The sequence below is a fragment of the Vidua chalybeata genome, chromosome 3, assembly GCF_026979565.1.
Source record: "Vidua chalybeata isolate OUT-0048 chromosome 3, bVidCha1 merged haplotype, whole genome shotgun sequence".
Lineage (NCBI taxonomy): Eukaryota > Metazoa > Chordata > Aves > Passeriformes > Viduidae > Vidua > Vidua chalybeata.
In genome coordinates this window covers 74,501,578-74,507,735 of record NC_071532.1, presented here as the reverse complement: position 1 = coordinate 74,507,735, position 6,158 = coordinate 74,501,578, and the positions used below count along the sequence as shown (strand labels likewise).

Sequence of the window (6,158 nt, the reverse complement as noted above, 5' to 3'; positions counted from 1 at the left end):
GATTGCTTCTTATAAATTTGAAACAAGATTTTCCACATTTTCTGCGAAACATGTCCCAGTCTTACACTTGAAGTAGTCATTTTTAGCATTTTTTAACATTATCTTTGCTGTTTAACCTATTTGGAAAATGAGGAAGCAATTTTTAAATAACAGAGAAAATTTTAAGAACATAATTTGCTGTTCCAGACAGAAATTTGTGTAATACTTCAAAAGACAGTAAAGTTTCACATGTTCATCTTGCATTTAAGAGCACAGTAGAGTACAATACCTAACATTATTGAAGTGTGATTAAGTGCCCCCTTTTTAAGGGTAATGAACCTAGAACTATAGTTTTTTGAATATATTAGAATAGTGAATAGTCTTTGTTTCTAAAAAGGTTTCCTAACAAATGGTCCCATTATGTTGCTTTAGGAATATATCTCTTCTTACCCTTGAAAGAGGGTCAAATTTAGAGAAAATGACCAGTCCTGGTGACTAAAGCCCAGATTCATCAAATTTTTGAATGTATTCAAATGCAGCACACCCTTGGCTCTCAATATGTCTCAAGTATTTCTAACCTGAACCAGGGCTTTAAGTAGTGTTACACTGAGACAAACAGATTTTAACAAAGGTGTTAAAAAAAAAAATCTGATTGCCATATACATTCATATGTACAAGGTTGGTTTAACGACATAAATGTATGGGTATGTTTTGGTATCAAATGAAAGCAAATCAGCTTGGATTTTCAGGTCAAAGTTCTGCAAATCACACCTGCTACTGGAAAAAAAAAAGAAAAAAAAAAAGAAAAAAGTTAAACTGGAAAGACTTCTGCTTATGAGATGTATAAGATCCTGATCAAGCAAAGTAGTCAATCAAGTAACTGAGGTTAAATTTGCAGAAAAGAATGTTGCTGCAGTAAGGAAATGAGAGATAAGTTACAAATATTTAGCAAAAGACAATGGGACTTACTACAGGCTGAAATAGAAACACAAAAGGCCATAAGAGTAATTAGTTAAATTTCTAGAACGGAAAACCCTGTGGAAAAGTTATAGAATCACTTCTGCTCTGGCTATGGTTTCAAAAGCTGTATTCTGATCCAGCTAGCTTTCAATATACTGTGAATCACCTAAACTCACCAGCATTCTAGTATGCAGCAAGATAAGCTTACCTTGAAAACTAATGCAATATAAGGAAACCGAGTCTTCTAAAAACAAACTTCTGATGTGCATGTAATATGAGTAGTATTTTGTCATTTTGAAGGCAAGTGGCTATAGCTTATAGTCTGTCCTACAGGACACCATAACATTTTGTTTTCAGGAGGAGTGTGAAATTGCCGGTCACTGAACATACCAATAGTTTGGCTCAATAACCTGATTCCCTCAGTGCTGGAATTAGGAAGTCCTTTGCTTTGACCTCGGTGAAAGATGAATGTGTACAACCATTCCTCACTTCAGATCATGAGAGTTGCTCTGTTAGGTGGTCTTGGGTTGATTCAGACTGGTTTCTTGGCAGCAAGTACAGCTAAGTCCTTATAGTAATAACAAGCAAGCATATATAAGATATATGAAGTGTTACTACAAATATTGGTCAGTGTATACACAGGAAAGTTTTGAAATATACACTGAATTTTAATCTTCTAAGTAATGTCTTTACCTCTGTAAGCACGAGATCCAGTCAGCATGGCTAATCTTAGGCTGAATTTTAAGAAATGTGAAAGTCTTTTGATGGAACTGGAAAGAATGTTGTTCTCTTCACAAGAAGAAAAGCTCCACACAAGGCTTGTATATATTTCATTCAGGAAATATTGCTAAAATTGCTTCAAAGAAAAATAAAACAGGAGAGAAATCTAATCCAGAATTACGCATAAAAATCATTACCAAATCCAAAAAAATATACATGACCCTAATGCCTCACTGGCATTCTTGAAGAGTAAGTGCTGGATCAAAATTGAGTCAATTTTTATGAAGATTTTAAGGTGATCTGCAAGTGTCAGGCCTTAAGCAGTTCTGGATATAAAGATCTTTGCTGACAGAAGAGGAAGCATTTTTAGGCATGTTCAGTAAATGATGTGAAGCAATGGATACAAAACATCTGTGCTCCATGCATGCATAAAGGCTGCCTACCTAGACCTAGGCACTTAACTCACCTAAGGCTGCTTCCAGCCTGTATCTGACATTCAGCTTTGTGAGGTCTGTGCTTCTTTTGTGATCTACTCTACATGAGCAGCAAGCATAAACAGAAAAATAACAAATCACTGTGAAAGAAAATGAGCAAACTCCACCAACTGTGGAAGGGACTAGACAAAATAGGCATTGTTCTTTGGTATCACTGGCAAAAGAAGATAATTGTACCAGAAAAGTGAACTAGAAGATGGGGAATCACACCAGTTCTGTTTACTCAACAAATTTCCTTCAGACATTCCGCTTCTTTTGTTTGCTAGCCCACAACAATCTTGAGTTGCACTCATCACAAGTTAACTAAGCAGTCAGTGAAGACACACAGTAATCATCATTCTTTCTTCTACAGTGGCTTACTTTGGATGTTTTTGACTCTCTGCCATGCACTGAGCTATCAACATTACTGCTTTTCTCAGTATGGAAAATAAGACCCAAACCAGATAAAACACTAAGTGCACATGCATTGTTACCCCACTGAATGTGAGCAGGTATAAGACAAAACTGGCAGCAGATCCTTCTAAAGCAGTTTTCCTTTTATTTCACAGACAATGTCCACAGCAGATCTTGCTCAGGATGAAATCCCCATTCCATAGTGAATCCTGTTGCCAGTTTCTTTGAATGCCTTATTCCATATGTCTACACCACAGTGAGCAAGCAGCCTGAGTGAGGCCCACAGAAAGTATGAGGTATCAGTAACATATTTGTCTTTTAAGAAAGGGATCAAATAAAATGAAAGTTGGACTGAGAGATCATAAATGTGGGGCCTTGTTGAGGTCATGCAGGCTGAGCAAGATATGGGAAATTGACACCACTGAACACAATAAAGAACTACTTGCTCTCTCTGGACGCTCATGTTTTTTTCACAAAATAAGCTTGAAAAAAACCCACATAATTTTCTCCCATCTCTAAAAAAGCAGTTAAATAACCAATAACTGCTCCTTTTTATTCAAGAATGGGACTCCTGTTAGTCTTGTACTGTCTTTTTTTATTAGATGCAGAATAACATTCAGGAGAAGAGAGAAGTCTGTCAGTAAGATAATTCTAATTCTTATCTAGATTCAAGGATCTTTATTCTTATTTTTTTATTTGATTTATAAGTTCTCATGCAGCAACACTTTCTGGACACGATACAAAAAGACCTTAAAAGTATGCAGATGACCATGAGACTTATGCATGTGCTTAATTTTAAGACATCTTAAGTGCTTTAATGCACTGGGGCTACAGAGAATATGTTTTCATTGCCTTTAGGAATTGTGCCAAAGAGTGCAATCTATAGACATCAGAGACCAGCTTGTGTGGCCTCTTTTGCATCCTGTCCATAGAGAGTAAAGACTGGCTGAGTACTGAGTATTCCACACCAAAAACCCTGGATTCATTCTGATTTGGTGTCTAACCAATAAATCTTGGCCCAACTCTTGTGCTCCCCCACCACCTCAGCACAGCACCCTCAGCTTACAGCCTGCCCCTGCTATGCAGGCTCGCTGAACTTCCATGTGACACAAAGAAGCCAGAGTGGCTGAGGATGCTGAGATAGCATTTCGAGGCTTGTCCAAGGATGAAAGCATAAAATGTGGTCACGTCCTAAAATCTGGATTCACTGTGTCCTACAGGCAGTCAGTCTCAGCCATACCTGATTTTCCTCTGAGGACAGGATTTGGTTCATTCTAGGTGAGACTGTGAGTAATCACTGTGTGCGTAAAGTGGGAACAAGAGGTGTGTCTGTGTGGACTGACAAGGAAGCTTCTGACCTATTTAAATCTAGCAGCGAAAATTTAACAAATACTCAAGTGTTTCCTTGGTTAAAACTAATATGTTATTGAGAACAGAGTCCAGGGGAAGTATTTGTATACCTACCTAAAAGCTGGTGGGCTTTTTCATTAATTTTGGCTGACAGTTCTCTTTTAGATTTTTTTTTTTTTTGGTCTTTTAATAAAATTGATTTGAAAATGTTAGAAATCAATCAATATGATTCATACAAGATAGTTATTTCACCTTTATCTTTTGCTCCTTGCTTGGGCAAATCTTCTACCAGAGTTAGCAGGTGATTTGGGACATTCCTATGCTAGTAACAAAGGATTGAGCAAGGACTGAGCCAAATGGCTTGGGTAGAAAAACCCTGTCTTATTCATGGATATTTCCCTTCTAATATTTGAATATCTAGTTAGTGCTATGGCCAATTCTATGTTCAGAGAATCAATGTAAAAATCATTCTGGTTAGATATGCTCATAAAAGGTACAGAAATACCAATAAATGGATTAAATAAATCATGCAGTGGTAATTTTAATTCATGGCACAATTGCTACATACAGATGATAAAAACCATCAACTTGTGAGAAATAACTTGGCCTAGAGACTCCGTCCAGCAGTTTTCGTACTGGAGGAAGTCACTTCATTTCTCTATTGCAAACGTAATTAATTGGCAATCTTTTGTGCCACCATACGCTATTGACTGAAAGCAGCAGTCTCTGTGCGGTGAATAGCTCAGAGGTTCACTCATGTGGCAGAGAGCCTTTCACCCCCAGGTGAAGAGCCAGAATTAGGAGTTGGTTGGTGCAGATCACTGTTTGGCAACCTCAGCAGGTGGTTCTGTGGTCACAGGTTTTGCATTGCTGCTTTCAGCCAAGGAAGGCAAAGAACGGAGCTGAGACTCATCTGACACCCTCTGTGCATTTATGGCAGGCTCACAGGGTGGCTTCAGACACTCTCACTCCTGTAGCCCATACCCTGCCTGTTTATGAGAATGCAGGAGGCTTTGCTGTTCCAAGTAATAAGAGAACTAGCATTTTTTTGAGGTGTGGTGCCACTATGTACAAATGAATTATTGATACTTGGGGGAACTCCTCATTAACATTCTTAAGTAATTAATTAGCAGGAAAATAATTTAATCATTGCAAATTGGCAGCAAAAGCAACTGTTTGTTTTTCTTTATTATGAATTAGTCCAGTGGAAAAGAGGATTTGATGAAACTTTATCCTCCTGGCTTGATTTACCCTGGTTGGATCCAGATACAGAAAAATGTTTGATTGCAAAATTTGAAAGATATATGGTAAACCAACACATATATAAAAAATTGGCACAAATTTCCTATAGAACCTTGAAACTATAAATAAGCACTTTAGCAGTTACCAGACAGCAAATGTTCCCATCAATCCATTTCTTTATAACATCATGAGAAAAGCCAGCCTGATAGATGCTGTTTGGCAAATAAGTTAATTACAAAACCTACATTTTCTTTGCTGCTTTGTAACACATAAGAGCTGAGATTAAAATGTTTGGAAAGTTAACTCCCTTGGTGTAATTTAATGTTTTAAAGAATCTGTGGATACACTGAAAAGAAGTGAGAAGCTTTTCCATCTATACAAAATCCTGATGTGCCAAACTGTTTCCAGTGAATGAACAACACAGTTAAGTACACTGACTTTTTATTAGGATTTACAAAATCTTCTATTAACGCACTGTAATTTTGCACTATTTTGTAAGAAAATTAAAAAAAAAAAGGATAAAATAAAAAAGGAACTGAAAAAGAAACAGAAAAAACAATCTAAAAATAGATGCCAAATGTATAGTTTGTAAAATACTATTTTTCTGATATAAGGTGTAATTACATTGTGAATCTAACTGTGTTATTGTAAACTGTGAAAAATGTGATGTTCTGTTGTGACACAGGCTATGAAGGGCCATTTCTAACACAGATTATTCACCTGGACTTGTTTATATGAAACATATTCATAAATCTGAGATCACTTTTATACTTATTTTTTGTAGACTATTTTTCCACATTTGCAACACAACTGTTATTTTATATCAAACATTAATTTTGCTTTAAAATATTGTTTGAATAGGTGGGTGAGTGTCTCAAATGTGCCAGAGATTCAAATCTGTAACAGAGATAATTCAGAAACTATTCTTTGCCAAACTGTAATGCTACTAAAATCAATGATGTTTTGTTGAAAAATAGGCACACTGTCAATAAACATAAGTTTCTAGTCCAATAATGATGA

General features: G+C 36.4%; 1 long non-coding RNA gene across 1 annotated transcript in view; it reads left to right on the top strand.

The window, feature by feature from the left end:
• Positions 1 to 6,158, top strand: part of LOC128786334 (uncharacterized) — a 125,575-nt gene that overhangs the window by 96,453 nt on the left and 22,964 nt on the right. The window lies entirely within an intron of this gene.